At 33.7% G+C, this 27143-nt stretch overlaps 1 protein-coding gene across 4 annotated transcripts in view; it reads right to left on the reverse strand.

Moving 5' to 3' along the window:
• Positions 1-27143, reverse strand: part of RGMB (repulsive guidance molecule BMP co-receptor b) — a 1123009-nt gene that overhangs the window by 611232 nt on the left and 484634 nt on the right. Inside the window, exon 1 of one of the 4 annotated variants that reach the window (XM_087861963.1) lies at positions 12079-12163. The exons of the other annotated variants lie outside the window; for them this stretch is intronic. The gene's annotated coding sequence lies outside the window, so the exon portion shown is untranslated. Of the gene's footprint in view, positions 1-12078; positions 12164-27143 lie in introns of those variants that run through there. 4 annotated transcript variants of the gene reach the window in all.

Raw genomic sequence — 27143 nt, forward strand, 5'->3', positions numbered from 1 at the left:
TAACAAGATAGGCAAAACTTGGAACATTTATACATTGCTGGAGGGATAGTAAAATTGTGTGGCCACAGGAAAACACTTTGGTAGTTCCTCAAAATGCTATACTGTTACTGTTACTCTACAACCCTGGTCTACGGTCAAGAGAAGTGAACATGTTCACAAAAAACTCTGCAGGAACATTCATAAAAGCATTATCCGTAATAATCAAAAGTGGAAATAACCCTAGTGACCATCTACTGATGAATAGATGAAAAAGTGGTTCTATCTTAACAACGGAATATTATTCAGCAACAAAAAGGAATACAGTATTGATGGCTCTACAACTTTGTCAAACCTTGAAAAAAATATGCTAAATAAAAGAAGCCAGAAGCAAGTTACATGATTTCATTATATGAAATGCTCAGAATAGGCAGATCATTAGACATAAAAAAGGAAATTAGTGGTTTTTAGGGTAAGAGAAGAAACAAATCACAAGTAATTTCTAATTAATATTTCTTTTTGGAGTGATGAAAATGTTCTAAAAGTAGACAGTTATCATGGTTGCACAACTTAGGTTAGGTGCTAAAAACCACCTAACTGTATATTTTAAAAGGGAGAATTTTGTGTGAATTATTTCAACAACGCTATTGTGAAAAGAGAATTTAATAAAATATAATTTGTCTAAAATGGTAAATATATGAAATTATTTATTGTTTATGGATATACACATAGAAAGCTTGTTATATATAAATGCCAACTTCAGGGTCTTGGCTACCTAAAGATATGAAGGGACAGGAAGGGATTACAATGGAGTACATGAATTGCTGAAGTTCTTTACCCTTAAAACTGTATTTGAAGAACATACAACCAAATGCTATGCTTTCAAAATCTGGGTGGTTGGCACATTCATTATAGTATTCATTACAGTATTCTCTGTATTTTTTGTATATCTGAAATATTTTATAACAAAATACTTAAAACTCGAGGGAAAGTGATCACTATTAGAATTATAGGCTAAAAGAAATTCTGTTAATTATCATTATTCTGATCACCAACTGAAGTTTGCAGGCTAGCAAAGAAGCTCTTGAGACAGGAATAGCTTAGATTCTGCAACAAAAAAAAACCTAAAAAAAACAAGCGCTAAGGAATTACCTATGTGCATGACAGCCAACTGATAAAAAAAAAAAAAAAAAAAAAAAAAAAAAAAAATTAAAGACCAAGTATGAAAAGTTCACTAATACAAGTGTGAAGTTCAGGTAAAAAACCTATCTGTGACAGGCACGTACCACTGAAGGCATGCACTACCGTGTCATCTGTGGTATACGCTCCACATAACAGTGAAGAGGATATGAAATTTGAATTCAGAGAATCTGGACCTAGAACTTCGTGTTCCATTTCTTACTTTTGTGTTCCTGAGTCACAACTTCTGAGGTTACTCATCTAATTTTCAAGATTATTTAAATGCCTAAATGAGCTGTTAAATGTTTTTTTTTTATGTAAATCCTTATGTGCTATACAAAATTTTACTTATTTTAGGAACATACTTTACATTGTTTAAATGGACAGTAGAAAAAAGCAAGATCTCAAGGATCAAGAAATCAAACAGATTGTGAAATAAGATGATTATTAATAATGTGAGTGGATGGGGCACCTGGATGGCTTAGTCAGTTAAATGTCTGCCTTTGGCTCCTGTCATGATCTCAGGTCCTGGGATCTGGCTCCCTGCTCAGTGGGGAGTCTGCCTCTGGCTCTCCCTTTGCCCCTGCCCTCTTCGTGTGTGTGTGTGTGTGTGTGTGTGTGTGTGTGTGTGTGTGTGTGTGATTTCACTTTACCATAAATCATCCTTATATTTCAAGAATCATTAGAACTTTAAATTTTTATATTCTTAACTGTGTAGAGGTAGAGAAAGCCAATCAAATAAGTAGGGAAATTATTGTTCATTTCATTATAATTGCTTAAAATTTTAAAAAGGCAAGAGAAGAGAATTTAAAGGCAATAGGAAACCTAAATAATGCAATGGGTATTACAGTTAAAATAATGCTAATGAATTCACAGGTTAATTGATATTAAGTTCCCATTAGGGATGTAAAAATGACCTGAGTTTAATATGTAAACTACAGGAACGGGAAATTATTATTCAAACCCCCATTCTACCAGGAAGTCGTTGTTGTTGTTTCTGGGAATGATGAAACAAAGGCGTGGAGGGGTGCAGGTGAGAGCTGGTATATGTATCCTCTCGCACAGGATTTGGCAAAGACTAATCACTGTATTTGAAAATAAGTAGGCAATTACTTTTGAAATTTCTGGGAAAACTTAATATAAAGAATGCCTATTTTCCTATCAAGAGATTTAAGATCAGAAATGCGTATTTTATAGATGTGAATTTGGGTCAGATGCTATTGTGAATACAATCTGAATATTAAATTTGAAGGTTAACATGACAAAGTACATTAGAGATGGATAAGCTCAATTTTCCCAAAAGCTAAAATGAGCAACTAATAAGTGTCAACCTTTAGTTTCCTAAATATTCACCAAATGCCTTCACATTCTATGGTTCTATAAGCCAATGAGTCCACATGTTAGTGCTACAATCATTAACAATGAAAAATACGGTTCCTGACATACAGCATTTTAAAACCTTTTTCCCCTGCTAGGGGCAGTAGTGAGAGGCACTATTTGAACAATCCTAAAAACACATGGACACATAGGAGACAAGTATTATTTACTCCTCGCTTGAGAAACAGAGTAGAAAAGAACTGTACAGTAGTCATATAAAATTCCAAACTTTTCCCCTGAACTCACAAGTATATCTGTTCTTCCACAGAAGGTTCCTGAACAATATCTGTGAGGTAGGAAAGCCACCTCAGATGGCGAAACCTTAATTCATAGACTCAAAAAGTGGTATCAGCTCAGTTCTTGCAAATGGAGTGACAATTCACATCAATTTCTTCAAAAGAGTTCACATTTTGCTAATAAGTAAAATATTCTTATTTTGTTTCTCCCATTTTAAAACCATATTTAGTATCAGGAAGACTTGATCAGTGTCATATTTTCATTTGCTTAATTCACTGAATTAATTTAAACAGTCCAGATCATGTTGCAGAACAATCCTGAAATCTCAGTGGCTTATTTTAACAAATGATTTATTCTTTCTAGCTCACAGGACATATCCAAAGCAAACGGGAATCCTTGTTCTGCACAACCACTCTGTGATTCAAGTTGTCATTCCAGTGTCCTGTAGTTTTCGCATGGCCCACTGGTTTCAGTAACAGGAAAAGAAGTTAGGGGGTCATATGCTAGCTCATTCTGGAGGTGATAATTATTACTTCCACTCACACCCATTGTTCAGAATTAGTTCCAAAGTTCCACCTAACTCCAAGAGGGTGGGATATATGGGTTGCTTATGGACAGTCAATATGCAGTGATTGTCTCTGCCATAATTACTTTTTTTTTTTTTTTTTAAGAGAGTCTTTTCATGAGGCTTCCTTCTGGAAAAGAGAAATACAATTTTGGAATCGAGTGTCCATCATATGAGTTCATTTTTAGGATTCTAATTCTGGAAGAACTATAAGAATTTCAGTCATCCTTAAATGGATTTTTTATTAAGGTTTAATTTATTTATTTGAGAGAGAGAGCACACAAGCAGGGCAAGCAGCAAGCAGAGGGAGAGGGAGAAGCAGACCTCCCTCTGAGCAGGGAGCCTGATGTGGGACTTGATCCCAGGACCCTGGGATCATGAACTGAGCTGAAGGCAGACGCGTGACCCACTGAGCCACCCAGGTACTCCCATGAATGGATTTCTACATGAGAGAAAACAATTCTATTTTCAGTTTCTTTCTTAGACTAGTTTTTATCAAGCCATAATCTAAAATTCTTAATGATGTGAATAAAGAGTAGCTATTACCAAATTGGAACTCACCAATTTCCTGTTATAAAAAAGAGTCTTCCCCATAACTATTTCACCTGTCAATTGGCTTAAGGTCATTGGCTTTAGGCATACCAACAAAACAAGTGTTATACCCTTCCTATATATAATTATAGAACTACAACTATATATACATATGTATGTAAAAACTGTATAATTACATGTATCATACATTCCTTTTAATAGCAACTGTAGGACACATTATATTTTTTAGAACAGAATTACAGCTAATGTTGTTGTTACTGATATAATCAAAATAAAACTAAATCTAAATACAAGAGAGTCAAAGTTTTCTAATTCCTTAGTAATACACAATAGACTTGAGGAACAAAACATGACTCAGGTTTTGATAGCTGGTATTTTAGAAAAAGGATGTCTCATTGCTTTCTGAGCAGTGTTATGTCACCTCAGGAAGAAATCAGATTCTGTGGGGTGATTTTTTTCAGGTGGCAGGAGAGAAGTGATAATGGATTGCTATCTTTAAAAATGTTGCAACACTGGCTACAATCATGAGAAATTCCCTAACCTACTTTGACAAGGCTGTCCAACTAGGCTGCTTGATGAATTATAGTACTTCTATGTGTGATCTTTGCTAACTATGCCACTGCAATTTTATTCTATCCAAAATAACTTTACTCAAAGGGGGAAATAATAGAATAGTCAATTGGTATTATGTGACTATTAGGTAGTAAATTAATGCCTCATGCAGGCTTTTAATCATTCATCTCTCATCCAGTATAATCAGAGTTATTTAGTAGTGCTGATGCTTCTCTTTAAGGTAATTATTCAAATATCAGGTCCTAGAATGGATCAAAAATTGACTGCTCTCATTAACATTCAGCTAGCGTTTGTAATAGGAAACTGAAAATAAAACAACATCACTTTTAGTGAGTAATATAAGTAAGAAAAAACAAGGATTTTTCTCTTTTTCTGTAAGCTTATTAGTTGTTTTAAAATACAGATTTATCTAATGTTGCAGGTGGATGATAAAGTGTTTATCAATATAATTTGTTTCAGAAGTTTTATTTAGAAGTATTTTAATTTTACATTGAAATAACCTTTAAGTTTAAAAATGAACTTAAGGAAATACTTGGAATGCACATTCAAATTAATGTTCATTTGCATGGTAATTTGATTATAATACATTGTAATATAAAAAAGATGTGTCATATGAAAGTTTCTGTCAATCTGTTTGCATATGGAAAGAGTTTTATTAGATAGGCAGAACAATATATATTGAGATTGTCCTGGGGTGCATAAAATGAGGGCCCTTAAGGAAAGTGCTCACTAAAATTAAATACTGTGGAATGGAAATAAACATGTTTATCTAGATTTGGACAGGATAGTACAGTACTAGAAGACTAGGTATCTTCAATTTGATGAGGGGCATCTATGAAAAACCTATATATAAAATCATATTTACTTGTGAATACTGAATTCTTTCTTCCTGAGATCAGGAGGAAGATAGCTATGTCCCCTCTCACTACTTAGAGTGAACGGTTTAAGGGAGGTCTTAGTGCAATAAGGCTGGAAAGAGAAAAAATAATCATACATATTTAAGGGAAAAAATATTCCCAGGTGACATGTTTATGTATGTAGAAAATCCTAACAATTATAGAGAAGAAGAAAAGCTAGTAGAACAAGTAAATGTGTTTAGCAATGTCATAGCATTTGAGGTCAATATTATGTAAATTTCTATTTACTAGCTTGAAAAATATGAAATAATCATTTTTACTGCAGAACCCCAAAATATGAAATAGGAATGAATAGGAGGTATTTGCAAATGACATATCTGATAAACAGTTAGTATCCAAAATACATAAAAAACTTATAAAACTCAACACCCAAAATACAAATAATCCCATTTTAAAAAATGGGCAGAAGACATGAATAGACATTTCTTCAATGAAGACATACAGATGGCTAACAGACACCCGAAATGGGCAGAAGACATGAATAGACATTTCTTCAATGAAGACATACAGATGGCTAACAGCCACCCGAAAAATTGTTCATCATCACTTACCATCAGGGAAATGCAATTTTGACCTGCATTTCTCTGCAAAATTTATGTGGAAATGCAAGAGGCCTGAAGTAGCTAAAATGATTTTGAAAAATAAAGTTGGAAGACTTACTCCACTTGATTTCAAGACCTATTAGAAAATGATCATAATAAAAACAGTGTGATATTGTGTATAAATAGGCATATGTATATACAGAACAAAATAGACAATCCAGCATTATAATCAGATGGATATGATGAATTGAATTTCAACAAAGGTACCAACGTATTTCACTGTGTAGTTTTTCCAATAAATGATGTTGTCATAATTGACACTCATGTAGAAAAAACAAAATGAGCATAGACCCCTTAACTTATAACATGTGCAAAAATTAACTTGAAATTGATCTTTCATTATCTGTGAAAGCTAATACTAAAAAAACTTTTAGAAGTAAATTGAAAATCTTTGTGACATTGAGGAAAACATGTTGTTTTTGTATAAAACACACAAAAATGAGAACACAAGTGAGTAAGTTAGATTTAGTAAAAATTAATAACATCTAATCTTGTAAAGGCACTATTAAAAAATGAAAAGATAAGGCACACAGATTGGAATATATATATCTGACGTATCTATCAGATACGTATTTGTCAGATACATATATCTGACAAAGAGATGAATTTAAGATATACAAAGAACAACTCAATATTAACAAAAAAACCTCAATTAAAAATATCAGCAAAATACTTGCATAGACACTTCATAAAATAACCTAAATGAATAATCAAAAGGTATATGAAAAGATATTCAATATCATTAGTTATCAGGGAAATGCAAATTGAAAACCTTAATGAGATACCAACACACACTCATTAGAATGATTAAGTTATTTTGAAAAGACAAACAATACTAAATATTGACCTAAATGTGGAGCAAGTGGAACTATCTTATATTGCTTGTGGGAATGTAGATTGGTATAAAATTTTGTAAAATCTGGCAGTAAAGAAATCAATTTAAGTCTAATCCAGATGCTCCAAATTCATTTGGCATCTATATTCAAGATTACAGTCAAACGGGCAGTTTTTTGTGCTGTTTCTAGTCCATGCATATAGAATGTCAGAAGGGCTTTTTTATGCTATTGAAGTTTGATTCCATTCTTTCTGATAGTAAGCTGCATATTGTAGTATCCATTTATTGAATGTATTTCCTATCTCCAAAGCAGTGATATCAATTGATTTCAAGGTAATGGCGAGTACCATGCATAAAGCTACAGACTAGAAACCAAGCTCCCTGACACCTAATTCTGGCTGTGCTACTATCTTTGTGTCCCTGTTCAGTCATAGCACCAGTCCTTTACATTGCAGGGTCATTCTAAATAAAATCCTAAAAACTCTAACATAATATTCTTCTATTTTTTGTGCCAATTTTAGTAGTGGACATACATTAAAAACTTTTTCAATATTTCAGTGATGAAGAAAAGAAAGATTTGAATTAAATGTGAGAGAGAAAAAAAAACACATCTCCATAAAAAATTATATCTCTTTGGGAAGCTGGATAGATCACAAGAATCTGCTCATTTCTAATGCTGTGGAATAACCACAAAATCCACTATCTCCTGGGAAGCAGTAGAAGCAAGGGAAAAAGAGTTGGAAGGTAATTCCACATGTGTGGGTATCGCCATTGGTTTAAACTGAAGAGGGGTAAAGATCAGGGCAGGGATCCTTAATGCTGGTAATGAGTAAAGTCCTCATTAAGTTGTAGTTAAAGGCCAGCCATAGATCACCATTCTTTCATATCTGACATACAGGTGTTGGTTTATAGGTTTTTTTAAAGTTTATTTTTAAATGAAGAGACCTGTTGCTATGGTTAGAAAAGACAGAAAACATTCCCCTTATCTCCCTTGTAACTTTAATAATTCCCCATAGCACTAGCAGTTTTCAGAGCCAAGAATCTTGCCTCTCCCTACAGTCCATTTATAAAATAGCATTCCATAAATAAATCACAAAAATCCTTAAATAAGACCATCAAATACATCAGTTAATAATGTGGCTATAAAAAGCAAACACATCTTTTCAGGTCTGTGTTTTGTGTTTTATAGATCATAAAGTCAGTTCCCTCTCCTGAGATGAAGTGAAAAATTAATGTCATAAAGAACCTAACTATACAGAATTTTATCCTGCAGGAAAAAAACAGGACTTCACTATCTTATTTTTATTTTGTACTAAATTGAAATTCAGCTAAAAAACATTTCTACTACTTTATAGTAGCATGCTATTATATATGAAGCACTGAACTCCTACAACTATGTGTTTAAAAAACAGTTAAAATTAGTGCGATCAAATACTTCTTCAGGAAAAAAAAAGGAAGTCATTTCTAAAATGATAAATTTAACAATGACACAACAAGCAAAATTAAGTTTTCTTTGGCTTATAAATTCAGTCATGTTTACATTTTTCTTCTATGGATAATTTGTAATCTGTCATACTATTTGCCTCACAAAGGCAAGTTCATTACTAATAATTATGCATGCCATATTAAAGATTTTACTTCCTGTTAAAAAACTATTTTTTGACAAAAAATTAAGGCAATACAAAAAATAACTGGCACTGTGAGAAAAATGAGGATCTAAACTGGTAAACATTCCCAGGAGATGTCCTACTTCTTTTACATAAGCTATTTGACAACAACAGATACTTTTTAAGAAAGTAATTTTCCTCCAAAAAGATCAACAGAATATATGCTTCATTTAAGCATTTTCTTGTAGTCAATCTACAGAGTGTGTGCATGAAATAGATGGAAAATGACCAACTGACTGACAGCACCATATACCTGCTTATCTGCAATCCATGCTGTTCAGATCCATGAAGTATGTGCAGAATATGGCACAGGACAACAAATCTCTGGACAAGAGAGTGCGTCATTTATACAGCTGATTCCTCAGCATCCCATAATGAATTACTGTAAGTAGACTTCTATCAAAACCAATGCAACCTTAAATTTCCAATAAAATTCAAATTCATAGGTAGTTTCCCTTCAAATAAAAGACTAAAAAGTGTCCAAGTAAGTGGGAAAGTGTTTGAAGGTTACAAAGAAGAAGAAGAAGAAGAAGAAGAAGAAGAAGAAGAAGAAGAAGAGGAGGAGGAGGAGGAGGAGGAGGAGGAGGAGGAGGAGGAGGAGGAGGAGGAGGAGGAGGAGGAGGAAGAAGAAGAAGAAGGAGAAAGAAAGAAGAAGAAAGAAGAAGAGGAAAAAGCCATTTCCATATACTCACGTCTGGGGAAGAAAACCTCTATTTTTGGTGGATGAAACAACAACTGTAAAAGTGTGACAGTAAATTGGGGTTGCATGACCTTTTGTCATGACTAGAATTTTTGTGTTCATTTGTCACTCTGACAAACTGAGCTCAATTTAAAAACTACAACATAAAATACTAAATCTGTGGGAATGAGTATATTTCAAAGAACCTAAGATTTCTTTTCCTCTACCAAAATTTTAAATTAATTTCCATGTACTTCGGTATTATGTATCAGGTCTACATTTCCTTTCCCTTTCTACGTCACTTTATCTCCCTAACTACTTTGATCATGGTGTCTTAGGACTCACTTCTATCTCTTGCCATTTCTTTCCATTGTATTTGCCCATCATGTTATCTCTCATATGGCCTCATGCAAATATAAGAAGGCTTTTAAAATATAAACATTTTTTTATTAAGAAAGCATATTTGGTTCACAAAGGATAACGTTCAAGTTTAATATAAAAGCAGTCCTCTCATATTGTGCATTTAACTCAATAGTCAATATACTCTTCACACCAAAACAATCGATTAAGGAAGAAAATGTTTGAATGAGTTAATCCATACTTATATAATTAACTGATTTTCAACTAAGTCACCAAAGCAATTCAGTGAGGAAGTAAAGTTTTTTTCAGTAAGTGGTACTGGAACAATTAGCCACCTACATAGGAAAAAAAAAAAATGAACCTTAAACCATACCTCACATTAAATACAAAAATTAATGATATGTATTAGGTCAAACACCTAAGCATAAAAGCTACATGCATAAAGCTTCCAGAAGAAAATGTTCATTATTGGGAGGTAAAACATAAATATCTTAGGATACAAAAAGCGAGTATCATAAAAGAAAAAAAAAATTAAAAATGTAAAACTCTTTTGCTCATCAAAGGACAACACCAAGAAAATAGGTAAGCTTCAGACTGAGGGAGAATATTTAATAAATATATCTCACCAAGGATTTGTACCCAGAATATATGAGGAACCTTCACAAACCAGTAGCAAAAATATAAACAAAAGACTTGAAAAAATGACACTGAGATGCCACTGTAGACATGCTAGAGTTTCTAAAACGTAAGAGACCGACAATGTCAAATGTTGATGAAGAGGTGGAATACTCAGAACTCTCATATTTTTTTATGGAAGTGCAAACGGTAAAACGGCTTTGAAAAAAGTTTTCCCAATTGCTTGTAATGAAACAATTTAATGAACCAGCAATTCTTCTCCCAGGTATTCTAGTAAGATAAACAAAAACATAAGTCTAAAAAAAGATTTGTATGATAAAATAATTGAAGATATATCGCCGCCTGCAGAGATTTGTAATTCTACTCTACAAATGTAGTCCTCTATTAATTCTACAAATATTTACTGAGAGCTTCCTATGATTACAGTACTCTGCTGGCAAAAATGAAGAAATTTAAGTCAGGGTCTTATAGATAAGATCGTGGGATTTACAATCTAATTAGAAACAAGAGATTTTCGCATATGAAAATCTTAACAATGTAATACAGCATGTGATCCAGTAGCAAATAAACTTTACAGTAAAAACAAAATGCCAAAGAATCATATGATCATCTAGGATATTTCTAAGGATGTAACTAACCTGCTGGATTTATTCCCCTTCCCCTGTCTTCCTCCACAGAAACTTCAAGCAATAAGCTTTAGGTGCAGCTCATTTTTATTTAAAAGCACAGATATTTTAAGATGGAAAGGACCTCAAAAATCACCTCGACTTTCTCTCTTTTTTGTAGATAGGAAAATGAAGTTTCAGGAGATCACACAATTTGAAGGACATTTATATCCCTTGTGTAGTTTGATACAACATCAATGGGAGAGTACAGACCAGGTATGACATATCATTTCACTAGTTTCTGGGTTTTTACCAAATACGCACATAGAAGGAAATCCTGGAAGAGAAATGGGTTTCAAACAGGGAAGTTGATAATAAATATGGTTTGGAACAGGTTAAAATTGAGGTACCTTAATGCCATCCAGAAGAAGTCCTCTCATTAGCAGGCAGATTCATGGCTGAATGGCAGCCATGCTTATCAAATCCATGTGCTAAGCACTTTACAAAATACTGCCTCATCTAACCCTCTCAACAAAAGAACAACTTTGTGTGGTAAACATGAAAACCCTGAAAAATTTCCCATTAGGAAACTGAGGCTCAGGGAGTTGAACTTACTCACATTCACAGGGACATTAAGTGTTTGATTCTGGATTTGAACTCATTTCTTTCTGACTTCAGGCCATCAATATTCCTATCTTAAATTTTCCTTTTAGAAAGATGAAGTTTCCAACTTCCAGTTTAAAGTGGTTGACATCCCCTAATGCAGTATTATGAAATTTCTACTAATTAAAATACTATAAAAACATGGAAGACAAAAGAAAGCATAATATCATAATAACAAAATCAACATTTCAAAAATTTACATATAATTTCTATCATAAAGGGTGACACACCTGAAATAAAAAATGTAATTATCTACTCATCCCCCATTTTATTATGTCAATACAGGATAGCTAGTATACACATTTGTCTGACCTCTGATTAAGAAATTAGACAACTGAGCAGAAATTTTTCTATTGTGTGGCCATCTTTGAGTATATCAAAAAGCCCATACGTCCACCTGTACCTGCATAGATTCAGGCATTGCAACTTTCAGGGAAAAAGAAAAAAAGAATGAAAAGGAAAAAAAAAAGATGCAGAGAAAGAATGATGCCTGGAGAGGTATAGTCTATACCTGTGTGGTATAAATATGAGGTACCAAACTGAAGTGCTATGAATAGGAATGGACACAGAGAGACACCTGTTAGATTGGGACTGGGTTGTCCTACGTAATTTTTCAAATAAGACAGGAAATACATATGTACATGCATATACATACCTCTGAGAATTGTGTTCGTGTATTCCACGTGTTCTGAATATCAGAATGCTAAACAATGGGATCCTGTTAAGTTTTCATCTCAGGCCAGGCAAACACTAACAGATAAAAGCCAGACTCTAGAAACGAAACTAAGGACTGTGCCTATTTTTAGACTATTGAATTGTAGAACCGAAGAGGAATTTCACCAGCACAAAGGGCAGAAAGAGAGGGAAAATGGCAATTCACAAATCAGCATACAGCAAATTATATACTCAGGATAGATTTCTCTTGTATTTCCAAATATTATATGAGATACTGGAAAATATTACTATAAACCAAAGGAGTTTCTAATAGAATCCTGAAAAATTTCAGAAGTTTTGACAAAATAACTTCACACTTTAATAAGATGCTAAATGTCATGATCTCTAGGTAACAAGAGCAGATATGCTTCATGAGTGGTAGAGATAAAGGACTTTCCCTTGTAATAAAAAGAGTGATAATGAAAACAATCACAGGGAAAGTGAAAGCAAAATTCTGCTCTGCAAGTTGTGAAAACAACAAAACTTAAACTAGGAAATTGAATCAATTACATGAAAGACAAGCAAGCACTCCTTAAATGCAGGGAGCAAAAATTTTGACTGTCAGAGATAACCAGACTGAGAATATTAGAAATACAACATAATTTGTGTCAAAATTATAGATATTTCTGAAAATGAGACCAGAACAACTAGAACAGTAATAATAATAAAGAATATTCAATAGAGGGAAATTCTTACAGATGGTTTGAAATCTGAATATACAAATTAAAATTATTCAAAAAAGTTTCAGACAATATAAAAAGAAAAAAGATCTGTATCTATATACATGCTGAGAACTTTTGGAATTATAAGGATAAAGAAAAAATCATAACTAGCAATGAAATAATATTCAAGTTTTTCTCAGGATTCTCTTGCAACTCTTGATTCCACAAGAAAATGGAGCAAAGTTTACAGAGTTTTCAAAGTAAAAGGATGGTCTTAAAATTAGATTGTTCTAAATAGCAACTCAGAAAAAACATTTGAGTAATTTATTTGGAGATGATCCCAAGAAACACCAAAAGGGGAATATGGAAGTAAGACGGAAAAGCTATTGAGCGCAAGTTTTCTCTACGGATAATTGGAACTTGTCCTTCCAGGAAACTCTGAGAAATAGTATAAAACATGTACTGAAGAGTCATTCTATCCTTGAGGAAAGGAAACCAAGGTATTTATCCACCAACTTCTATCACTCATTGGCAGAGCACTGTTTCTGAGCAGTATTAATTTCACTTCCCACTTACTGCATAGCTTACTGCAAGGTGTGTTCTACCAGCCAAAGAAGGAACTCATGCAAGAGATGCAAATGCTGGCAGCTAGAAGCCTGGCTGATGTGCACTGAAATCTAAGTCCTGAAGGGATCTGAGCAGGCACCAACAGCATCTGCTGCAGTCATACCCAAGAATTGTAGAATCACTACAACTGTCTTCTACATGTAAAGGCAGAAGGGCATGGTCAGTTAAAAGTTGAGAAAAATGCACCTTTAATATAATCACTTGATGGAAGTTAACAGCTGAATAAGTGATGAATCAGAAATGAGTAATAAAGATTCAAGGACTGGACGACTGCCCTATGCAACTTCCAACAAGAACCACCTCTACCTCTATTCGGAAAGTCTCGAGGAAAAATATTTGTAAACCATTCCTGACTTTCTACATAACACAAATGAAGGTTTAATTTAAAAAAATAGCTAACATTCACTGAATATTTAGCTTGTGCTTTGACTATTCTAAGGACTTGATATGTCTTATTGCATTTCATTTGCTGTACAACCATTTGAGGGAAAAACTATTATTATCTAAATTTTATAAATGAGGAAAGTGAAGCTAAGTATAGCCAGGTTCCCATGTGCACTCATTAGTAAGTGGTGGAGAAAGGGTATCCTGTCAGTTTACCTTAAAATGTGTTGTCTTCAAAGTAGTGTCTTGTTAATGACTAAAAGCTATATAAAAATATTTCATCTGGATGAAAGTGTCATGATAGAAGGCACCCTGTCTTTTGTGTTCCCTATTTTCTCGTCAGGGTCTGGCTGAGAGGTTGACATGGAGTAGGAATTTGATAAATATTTGTCAAATGCTGACTTTCATTGTTTCAAGTAATATTAAAAGGCTACACCAAAAGGAAAATAAAACTATTTGAGAAAACAAGTCTTGAAGGAAACAGCTAAATTTACGTGGCATTGATTTCATTGGTGAAGTATGATAACTTCATAATTTGCATTGTATTTTGCTCATTGGGTCACTCAGAGGATTCAATACACCAGAGTTAAGTACTTCAGAGATTCTCTACAGAACTGTAAGGAAATCAGTGGCACAACTATTTTTGATGTGGACGTTTGATTTATAGGTGGATGTACCTGTTGTAGTTTTGGAATCTAGAAACCTGATTTACTATTGTTTCATCTCATACCAACAGATCCAAAAGCTGAAACAATGTACAACTAGGTATCTTCATGTGCACCTGCAGTAGCAAACAAAATCCAAATTCTGTGGGGTTACTTTCATTGGGTATCCAGGAAAATTTGCTTTAAATAATCTTGTTTAGGTTTAGGCAAGATTCATTCTTTTTAGAATTTAAAATGGTGCTAGTTCTTATGCACCACAATGTTTATGGCAGCATTATCAACAACAGCCAAATTTTGGAAAGAACCCAATGGTCCAACGAATGATGAATGGATAAAGAAGATGTGGTAGATATATACAATGGGATATTACTTGGGCATGAAAAAGAATGAGATCTTGCCATTTGCAATAACATGGATGGAGCTAGACTGTATCATGCTAAGCAAAATAAGTCATTCAGAGAAAGACAAATACCATATGCTTTCTCTCATATGCAGAATTTAAGAAACAAAACAGATGAATATAAGTGAAGGGGAAAAAAGAGAGGGAAGAAAACCATAAGAGACGCTTAACTATGAAAGAGTTGTTCTAAGTGATGAATTACTGAATTCTACTCCTGAAACCCATATTACACTACATGTTAACTAACTAGAATTTAAATAAATACTTGAAGCAAACAAAATTAAAAATTAAAAATTAAATGCTGCTAGTTTTAAATCATGCTATAAAAATTAATTCAAGACTCTCCAAAGATAATTCTTTCTCACATACCAATTCTTAGCTTCCTTGGAGCCATTTGTTGTCTTGTTCCATTGCCCTGGACTGAAGAGTTATATCAATTGGCTTCTAACTGGCTTTCTAACATGCAAATTATGTTCTATATACAATAAAGCCAAAGCAAATTTGGTGCTAGGCCCAATGATCAGGCCACCAGTATAGAGTTGGGTGATGATTCCTTACCTTCCTGTCTTGAGAAGTTTTAGCCTGGACTCTTCCTACAAAGTGTTATAATTAAAATTATAAACAACTGTATATGAATAACTCTAATAATTATATATAAATAACTCAGTAACTAAATATAAAGTGACTAAATATGGGAAATTTTTTTTTTGGTTTATTTAAATACTATCACTCCTAAATGATTTTTAGTTTTAAGCTTCATTCCTGGATTATGTAAGAAATCTACTGGAAAAAAAAATTCAAGAAATTATACATATTAAGTAGCTACATAGTATCTTTGAATACCACCAGTGTTACTGAACCCATGTAAGAAATAAAAGTTACTTCATATTTGGTATTTACGTGAATTATATATATATTCTATTTGGTTTTTAGAAATCAGTAACGGAATAGAATATTGAAGAAAAATGAGTACCAACCTAAATTTGACCAATAACAATTACTTGTTATTATATTATAATATATTGGACATAATCTTTCCAGATATATCTGTTTTCGAATATATTTATATACACACACGAATCTAGATATAAATAGTATTCTACATTCAATACAGTAGAATGGTTTATTTATCAAGTATATGTTATGATTGAGAATTTAGTTCTAGATCATCTCTATAATAGCTGTGTAACATTTCATTGTATGGTTTCATTTTGTTACTCTTCTATTGAGGGATATTTATGTCCAATCTTTAGATTTATAACCAATATTAGAAAATATTTACTTACATATATCGTATGCCTTTGTCCAGTTACACATTAGGAATAAATTCCTGGAAGTACAATGACTAAATAAAAATGTACAATATTTTGCATTTCAGAAAGCAGTAACAAATTAAGCAAATTCAAATGCAACCTTCTCTGTATCCTTAATAATGCTAGGGATTATCATTTCAGTTCTGGTCCCTAGTTATCAACACTGATGTGACTGTCTATTTTTACACTGTAATGATCATTTTAGTTGCATGTTCTTTGTGTATTTGTACATTCATCCTTAGATAGGGCAATCTTTTTACCAAATTTAGATGTGAATTAGCATAACCATGCTGTCGTTGGCTGCACTAATGAAAATAATCATAAATTCTAAAGGTAATAATTGCCTGAACTTCAAAGAGGGGTGAATTGAATTGAGAAAAAGCAAAAATAAGAAGTTGAAATGATAACTAGAAACTGAATTCATGTGAAATAATAAAGACCGTATCGATCTAAGACTGAATGTGGGTATTATTCCCAGAAGAAAAATAATTGCAGAAAAGGAACATAATTCTAACACTGTAATAATGATAAGAGTAAAGGATAGACAGGACAGGACATATTATTATATATATTTAATTAAAACATATATTTATATTTATTTATATTTTCATGCACACACACATGGGTTCCTGGTTCCATTACCAAAGTAGTGAAGCCTTCTTATGCTTCGGTCTTTATTTTTTGGACCTTTTATTGACCACTAGGCTGTTGGGTAAAGATTTTCACCATTCATCATCAAAAGGATAAGTATCAGCATCCACAATGGAGTAGTCATTTTCCTCTTAAGACAATTTCCCTTCTGCTATCCTGGAAAGCTGAAACAGCGGGGTGCACACTCTCTATTATTTGAGGGCCTTACCCTTCTCTCTCCAGGATCCCTTGTACCTCAGAGATTTTCTTTTCCTGGAGTGGTGGTGAATTCAAATGGTCTGGAGCCTGTCAAACTTGGTTATTTCTCTTAACCTTTCAAGACTGAGACTTCCTAATCCTTAACATGTTCACCCCTCTTTGAATACTCTCTACTATGCAACATGGAGTTGCTTTTTTGAGAACCATTTTTCATCCTTGACAAATTTGGAAAGAGAAGCCTAAACTAGTTCTGACCTAGGTATTTGAGCAAATCCCTCTTTTCACCTGTCCCCTACGCCCCCTTCCCCCCCTCCCCGCCCGCCCCCCGGGGTGGAAGTGGTGATGTGATAAGATCTAAAGCTTACCTATGAGTTTTCCACATCAAAAGAAGAAAGAACAGACATTTGACTGCATGTGTTTTAAGGTTTGTGGATGCTTCTAGCAAAGTTAACATTTTTCACCTGAAATTTGGCCTCTTTGACTGGGTTCTACATTCAGGTTTAAGAGCAAACCATTGAGCTCTATGCCTCTATTTTCCCCCCTCAACTAATTTGTATAATGAGCTGGCAAGATTTAAGTGTTTCTTAGGCTTTTATTCAATAGCATCTGAAAGTCATCTTTTTGTTATATAACATTATTTCACCAATGAAAGCAAGAACAATGCATAGGGAACACTCAAAGACAAAATTTCTAGTGGAGAGTAAGTTTCTGACATTGGGAAAGAACCTTGGGCTTCTAGTAATCAGGCTACTGGCAGGCTAAGTAGACTTGACCACTCTTAGAGTCTATGGGAACAAATTGTTACTAGCTAAAATAAAGGCTTTGTTTGGGTATGGAGACACAAGGAAGGTTCAAATATCAAGAAGGCAGAGTTCAAATCAAGCCAACCTTATGAGGGTTAATACTGTGACTTTTAGTTAATTGGTATCAGAGGCTTAATACTGTGACTTTTAGTTTATTTGTATCAGGCATTGGTTGGTGCTATTAAATTGGCTACTCCTGTATTCCACTATGTTAACTTATTTTGAACAACTGAATCCAGGGTCAAGAAAGCGCATGATAAGACCAATCTCTAGGGAGCTCTGTATCTTATTCAGAGTGTCTTTATGTTGCCCTGCAGGTGCCTTTGAGTTAGCTCTGATTACTTCACTAAGTGTGTTACTGATCTCTAGAAATTTGTCCCACCAAGATTTTCTTACACTTCATTAAGATAGTCTGCAGTTTTGTGTACCACATTTCACTGAATATGTTATTCAGAGGGGGAGGGTGAGGGGGACAGGGCCTGGGTAATCAATAAGGAATAAAGGCTAAGATCTGTGGAACTCAGGGCCTTGTCGATGAAGTAGGAAACCTTACCTCCTGGGTAGTTGCAGTAAATCTTCCTGATTATGACAAAACTACAAAATTACCCTAAGTGTAGAAGCACTACTCTGTTATATCTTGGACTTCAGGCTCAGAGTCACTGAGATATAATAACGTATAAAAATGTAAGATCCCCCTGTGATATGCTCAGGGAATATCACCAGTGTTCTGCCAGATGACCATTCTTTTTTCCTAATTCTGATCTCTGCCTATATAGGATGCCGAAGTGGTTAAGCGGGCAATTAAGAAGAAATCCCTGGATCAACGATAAGGGACCTGGGATACAATCTTGACTGCCAATAAATAACTTTATGAACTTGGAGCAACTACGATCTCCATAAGCCACAGTTTGTTCACCGTTAAAGCAAGATCATGAATATTTGTTGTGAAAATTTAATCTAAAGACATAATAATTTAAGCATTTATAGAGTATGTATCTATCGATCTATACGTAAGGTGATAGATGAATCACACAGTTCTTAGTATGAAAGAAAGTACCATCAAGTGGTTTTGGTGCTATATTTGTACCTGACTATAAAACATTAATATCTTTATAGGTTTGTTCTATAAGGATTGAGAACACATGGTCATACCAGAGAAAATAAATGTGTTGACATGTCACAACCTACTTTATCTTGCAGTAATATATTCAAGGTCAGCCAAGAGCTATATTCAGAGGGCTCTTGTACTTATACCAATAAATAACTCTTTATATGGACAAGTATTATCAGATGTGAATAATAATGGAAGTAAAACAATCTGCAAGAGAGATACTTAATGTATAAAAAGATTATGGGGACAGTGCAATGTCAAAGCTAATTATTTTTGGCTGACACAAAAGGATTAGAGTGGTAAAATACCTATAGATAGAGTGGTATAATACCTATAAAAAAGCCCAAAATATCCATTTGGTTTCTTAAAATAGATATGGCCATTTTAGAACAGTAAGAGATTTAACTCATTCATATAACTAAATATGATAATAATGGCTCAAGAATTAAATAAGTATAATCAGAAAAATTATGACATTACTTTGAAATTACATTGAAAGATTAACCACACAGTTACTTCTGCTTCCTCCTAAAATCTCACAATTCAAATGAGTATTTAAAGAGAAAACAAAGAAAAGAGAGCAAGGTAAGATGTGCCAGTAATAAAATTCTCAAACCTAGAAAGCTGGGAGACAAGTGGCAACTGACTTGATGAACTAAAGAAAAAAAGAAAGCTGAAGTTACAGTGTCCAGGTAAATAGAAATCAGCATGGAAATTATCTCTGTGCAGAGACAACTGATGAGTACAGGGCAAGAGGAAACTTCCTAGGGTGATGGATACATTCTGTATTTGAGATGGAAGGTTACGGAGATGTTTACTTTTCACAAAATTCATTGGACTACACATGTAGAATCTGCATTTTCTTAAATACAAATTTTATCTCATTAAAAAAATTCTTTAAATTCTACTGAATGGTTTCCTTTTTTCTTTCTTTTCCAAGAAAACTGACAACCAGAACTGTACCTTTAAGGTAGGAAAATGGCAGTTACTTTCTGTGAAAACTGACCAGTCCATAAGCAAGTATAAAGTTTTAAGGACTCTCCTAATGAAACCACTTTTCAATGAAATCCACCAACCAATAATCCCAATGCATGCACAGAGATTAACCAATCTGCTTTGCTATTTCTCATTCTTTAATATGAGTGGATAGCTCATGATTACCAAACATTTGAAGAAGACCTCTAATTGGAAACCTAGAGAACAGAAACAAAGCACACAAATGGAAAAACAAAGCTATGAGGAAATATAAACACAAAGATCATAAGACTTTTTTTTATTAAAAATCTATAGTCTTAGAGATGCTATTATAATTCTGCATCTATAATGCAAAAGCAGGATGCTACAATGCTATGAAAAGTAACATGCAAAGAATAAAAGGTGCTCTTGGAAAATAAATATGTATGTGTGTGTATATATATATAAATATATATATAAATATATAAATATATATATATACTTATATATATTTAAAAATGCAAAATAAATTAAGGAGGAAATTTATCAAAGAATAAATTAAAGAAAACCTAATTTTAAAAAAGTATAAAAAATTTAAAGTATAGAGAGAAGAGTTAATGGAAAATAAATGGCCTAAACTCCACTTTGAAGTATAGGAAGATGTAACTAAAAAGTATTGTGTACTTGTTATATATCAAAACACAACTAGATATTGCCTATATTAATTATACCACCCATCCTATAGGAGAAACAATATAAGAATATGTATGATAAGTCACATCATAATTAAGTGAGGGAAGCAGAAATTTTAGCAGAGCACAATAAATCTACTCAAATACATGTGTACAAACTCAGACTCTTAATCATGGCTTTCCACAACATGTGATATCATCTCCTACTCAGGAAACCTTGAGGTTTTCTAGATGGGGAAGGGAATCTCAGAAGAAGCCTAAGGGCTTACTTTGGGTAGCTGTAGGAAAGAACGATTGACCTGACAAATTTTAGCTCTGGCAATATTACCTTATTTTGGTGTCATAAGCTGTTGAGTCATCATGGTTTGTATAACACAGGAAAAAATAAAATGATCAGATTGTAGAGACTCCTAAATGCCAGACTAAGAGGAATGTTATCCTGTAGTATTGACAAGCATTGGCATGAACAATAAGTGACTGGAATTCTCTGGGAATAAAAATGAAAACAGCTTTGGAAGATTATTTGGCGATATGTATCTAACACAGACATAAGCAATGGAATAGCAATTCCAATAGTAGGGAATATTAAACCAAATAAAGATGCATAAATATACGCACTGACAGACCTGTACAAAAATGTTCATAGACACATTATTAATTATAGTACTCAACTAGAAATAAGTCAAAGGTCAATCAAAAACAGAAAAAAAAGCATAGTATATTTATGCAATGGAATCCTATAGAGTGATGACAAATACCAAACTAATGTCATGTACAACATGGATGAATGTAAAAGAAATAATATTGAGTTAAATAAGCCAAACAAAATAGATAATACTACTGTATGATTCATTTACATAAAATTAAATCAACAAAACTAAAATAATAAATGGTGATAGAAGTAAAAACACTGGTTATATTTTGTGTGACGATGACTAGAATGGGTCATAAAAAACTGCTCTTTTGTCTTCCCAGTATTTGTGCACTTTATAGTGTATATATTATATACTAACAAAAAATGCATTTTTAAATGAGAATATCCCATGGATATATAAGAGCCATTCTGTGAAGGGGCAAAACAGGGATAAATAATGGATATATACCCCAAATCTATTTTTTTAAATTCTCCACTTCCATTGTCAAGGATTTTGTATGGTAAATTTCAAATAACCCAGACTACAGATCACCCTATTTCCAGTAATATTTCTAAGTTCCAGAAGCTTCTCTGAATGAAGTGGCCAATAATTTGATGCTAGAGGCCAGCAAAGAAGACAAACCAACGTACGAGATTTTCAAACTCTGTGGGTAAGGTGAAATCACTCCAAAAACATGGATTCTCTAGGCAAAGAGAGCTTTAGTTTCCATATCCTATTTGGTAACTTAGTATTACCACTTCCATTCAATTAACCTGTGCTATGTAAGATGTTTGGGTCACAAGGCTTTCTATACTTTATATGTTCCTATGGTCACTCAAGTCAGGAGAAGTGGGTATTGACACAGGAGATAATGCAGATGGAATAGTTTTTCAAACTAATGATGTGGGTTACCCCTGGAGAGAGAAATTAACAGTCATGGAGGCTATCTGTGACTTAAGCAAATACCTCAGTGTGTCAGATTTAAAGTAATCCAGACTTAGTTTTTGAAAGGCTCATTAACAGAATAGATTTCATTTATTATTTAATTAAGACTATTCCTACTCCCCCAAGTACCAGTATCACTTTTCTAACTTTCTAATTCAACTTCTCAAAAGAAGATTGTAGTTCAGTATATTAAGAAAATCAACACAGGATAATGATTGTTCCCTAAGGAAAAATATTTCAGTTTAGAGGACTGTGCTTTACATTGAAATCACATACATCTTACTCCTTTGGTGTAAAATACCCCTTATTACCATACAAAAAGAAATCAAAATGGATTAAATACCTAGATGTGAGGCCTGAAAACATAAAAACCCTAGAAGAGAACATAGGCAGTAATTTCTTTGAGGCTATAGCAACATTTTTCTACATCTGCTTCCTGATGCAAAGGAAACAAAAGCAAAAAAAACTAGTGGGACAATATCAAAATAAAAACTTCTGTGCAGTAAAGGAAACAATCAACAAAACAAGAAAGCAACCCACTGAAAAGGAGAAGATATTTGTAAATGATGTACCTGATAAGGGGCTAATATCCAAAATGTATAAAGAATTTATATAACATAACACCAAGGAAAAGTCCAGTTAAAAAAAAAGAACAGAGGGGGGCGCCTGGGTGGCACAGCGGTTAAGCGTCTGCCTTCGGCTCAGGGCGTGATCCCAGCATTATGGGATCGAGCCCCACATCAGGCTCCTCTGCTATGAGCCTGCTTCTTCCTCTCCCACTCCCCCTGCTTGTGTTCCCTCTGTCTCTATCTCTGTCGAATAAATAAATAAAAAAAATAAAAAAAATAAAAAAAAAAAAAAAAAAAAAAAAAAAAGAACAGAGGACCTGCATAGACATTTCTCCAAAGATGACATACAGATATCCAACAGACACATGAAAGGTTGCTCAACATGACTAATCATTGGGGAAATGCTAATCAAAACCACAATGAGATATCAGCTCGCACCCATCAGAATGGCCAAAATAAAAAATATAAGAAATACCAAGTGTTGGTGAGGATATGGAGAAGAAGGAACTGTTCATACACTGTTGGTGGGAATGTAAATTAGTATAACCATGGGGGAAAACAGTATGAAGTTTCCTCAAAAAAATTAAAAATAGAAATACCATATGATCCAGTAATTTCACTGCTGAGTATTTACCCAAGAAAACAAAAATACTAATTTGAAAATATATATGCACCCCTATGTTTATTGCAGCATTATTTACATAACCAAAATATGGAAGCAACCAAAGTGTCCATCAATAGATGAATAAAGAAGGTGTGGTGTGTATACACATACACACACACAGACACACACACACAAGAGTATTATGTAGCCATAAAAAATGAGATCTTGCCATTTGTGCCAACATGAATATATGTGCCAACATATTTACCCTAGAGGGTAAAATGCTAAGTGAAATAAGTCAAACTGAGAAACACAAATACCATATGTTTTCACTCATATGTGGAATCTGAAAATCAAACAAACAAAAAAACCTAAAAATGAATAATTTTTTTCTAAAGTTGGGGGGAAAGAGAAAAATGAATTATCAAATTATTTTTTTTAACTTGACACCTGTTTTATAGGAAAACTTAAAGTATTTTATTATCAATATTTTTGTTTTCTGAGATTCATTAATTTATAATATGGTGGTGTGGGAGTGTTACTCTTTTCAAATGTATTTATCTTTAGGCTTTATAATATTTTAGTTAATAAACAGAACACACTATTTATTATTTCTTAGATATAAATACTCCAGAATAGCTCATCCAAAAGGTATGTGAATTGCAGAATTGTTTAAGAGCAATGAATTCCTTTTTAAAATGGTAATCTTTCCAGAATAGACACAGTATGATTTTTAGGTTATTGACACTGAACCTCAAATGAAAATAAGCAAAACATGTAATTTAAAGAGAAATAAAATAGACTGGAAAAAGTATTGATCACTTAATACAGGATTTAATTCAAATAAAAGGAAATAAAATGTCAGATGTCTTTTCTCTCATACACAATTGGAAATAATTAAAAATAATACAGAGATACATCCTGCATCACCAGGCATGGGGATTTTCATATTTTGCTGGTAGGAATGTGAGTTGGTATCATCTTTCTAAAAGGTCTATTGCCAATATGTATTAGTTCCTTAAAACAGTGTATTCTCAGAATCAGAACACTTGGTAGTTTTGGTTCTGAAAATGTTCCCTGAAGTTATCCAACAGTCTTGTCAGGATGCTCATCATGGACTATAAGTAGAGTGAAGAAATCAAACTATTAAAATGTTTAACAATAAGAAATTGGTTATGTTAGCATAGAATGCTATTTAGTCACTAAATAATGTGGTAGAACTCTAGAAATTATAGGAAGTTTTAAATACATTATTAAAAGAAAAAGAGGTAGAAAAGAAATATGTACCCTGCAACAACTCCCTACATTTAAAAATGAAATTATACATATATCATTATTTATTTAATAATTATTGTGACAGACCACTATGTGTTTATATGATTTAAGACTGATAAAGCAACTGAAAAGACATTTACTGATTAACAATAGTGATTTTGAAGAGAGTTGAACATAGAGGATTTTATTTTCACTTTTAATTCTTACTATGTTTACTTTATAGATTTAACTATTATATGATAAACAAAGCTTTATTTCAAATGAAATTAATTCAAGAATTACAGATTTTTCACTCATATAAAAGACATATCTTACTAAAATACATTAGCTTGAAGGGGTGGATTCATATAGAATTATGCCAAAAAATATATTTCTGCTGACATAGAAATAATAATGCTTCCTATGAGAGTTCATCATTTATAGTTTGAAATACATTTCCTTTCTGCATTCAAAATGTTTTACAAATGTTCTCATTAATTATCTTCTCATTCCTTTCTTGTAAGTAGGTGGTAAAAGCTATTTAAAATCATTCACTGCAGAATAGGATAATTAGGATATGTATGAACATGGCCTACAAATTAGGAGAGGGAAATACAAATAAATTCAAAGGACTGGGACAAAGTATTGACTTTGGGTATATTTTAAATCTATTGGCAAAATCTTAGCAACAAATAAAAGAAATTTCATTGCTTCTCCTCCAATATAAGTACCGTGGAGGGCTATTAACAGTTGCTGGCCGTGTGCAAAAAGAACAGGGAACTCCAATCCATTTCTTTTAAAATAATCATGTTACCAAGCATTACAGTATAATGCTGGCTCACTAAGAGCTAGGAAAATATCCAAACACACACCCTGCCTCTCTTGACTTTCAGATTATCCAAATAAGACTAAAAGCTACAAATTAATGGAAAGAAAAGGGAGACATGAAACTCTGCAATGCACTGAGAAAATTTTTAATGTGGTTTGTGGTTAAAAGTCATTATTTCCCAAGGTGTCTTGTCACTATAAAATAAAATAATATTCAATATCTGCCTGTCACTTTCCTTTCCTTTCTATTCGTCTCTCCCTTTCACCTTATTCTATGCAAAAGTAAAAATAAACATGAATTTGGTATAATTTATGAAGTATTTTTTTCTGGGTGAATGTTGAGTGGCTTAGTGTGCACAAAAAGAGTGGGAGGTAAGTTTATCTTCTCAAAATCTTGGCGTATGGCTTTTTTTTTTTTTTAACTAGCAGTGTTTGGTTCCATTTTTCAATAATTCTTTTCTGAATAACAAACACCTAGAGTAATTTAAATCTTTATGAAAGACGTGCCTGGGTGGCTTAGTTGGTTGAGCATCTGCCTTCAGCTCAGGTCATGATCCCAGGGTCACCCCCATCCCCACTCATGCTCTCGCTCTCTCTCAGATAAATAAAATCTTTTAAAAAATAAATCTTTATGAAAAATTACACATTTTAAAAAAATAAATTTAAAGAGAGCTTATATAGCAAAGATAGCAGAAGACTAGGGGACCCTATTTCAACCGGTCCCCTGAATTTAGCTGGATATCTACCAAACTATTCTGAACACCCATGAAATCAGCCTGAGATGTAAGAATATATATCTAGATCTCTACAAGCAGAAAATCTCCCGAGGTCACAAGGTATGAAGGGTGGAACCATCATTCTGCGGGCAAATATCAGAAAATGAACGGAAGGGGGAGGGAGCTGCCATAAGCTGGCACCAGGAAGGTAATATAACACCCGAGCACAGAAGGGTCCCACACTGGGCACAGACTGGCAGACCAGTAGTGGCAGGGAAAGGACTTTAGTCCAGCCCCCTGACAGGATCCAGGTGCTGTGGGTGCACAGGCATGAACCAGGGGTGGCTCACGGTTTTAGAAGCACAAAGGGCAGAGACTCTCCCAGCCCTGGGATCAACCTCTGAGAGAACTGCTCTGGGGCGCAATACCGGGGAGGCTGCGGTTTTTAGCAGCGCAGACAGAAATGGAGACTGTGTGTCCTGGGGAGCTCCGTGAAGAGCAGACTATGATTTCTCTGCTCCGGCACAGAGGTTTGGGTGCAGTCATTTCTGCTCTGACTCTTGGAAGAGAGAGAACAGATGTGGAAAGCTGCCAGAGAACAAAAGCTCAAAAAACCGGTTTTCACTGAGCCCCCACCCTCGACAGGGGCAGGGCAACAGCATGGCAGGCCCCTCCCCCAGAAGACAGGCTGGAAGAACAAAAGGATGACAACCCTAGGGTCCTTATAAAACAGGTGCATCTTTCATGGGTCATAGTTAATACTCTGAACTCTGTACATTCCCTTATCCACTCCACAACAGAATGACTAAGAGGAAGAACCTTCAACAAAGAAAAGAATCAGAGACTATGGCCTCTGCCACAGACCTAATGGATACAGATATAAGCAAGATGTCAGAAACAGACTTCAGGGTAATAATTATGAAGTCGATATCTAGGCTTGAGAAAAATATTAGTGACACATAGACTCCCTAAGGGCAGAAATGAGATCTAATCAG

Source organism: Ursus americanus, chromosome 5, assembly GCF_024610735.1.
Source record: "Ursus americanus isolate L20-20 chromosome 5, mUrsAme1.1.p, whole genome shotgun sequence".
In the NCBI taxonomy this organism is placed as follows: domain Eukaryota; kingdom Metazoa; phylum Chordata; class Mammalia; order Carnivora; family Ursidae; genus Ursus; species Ursus americanus.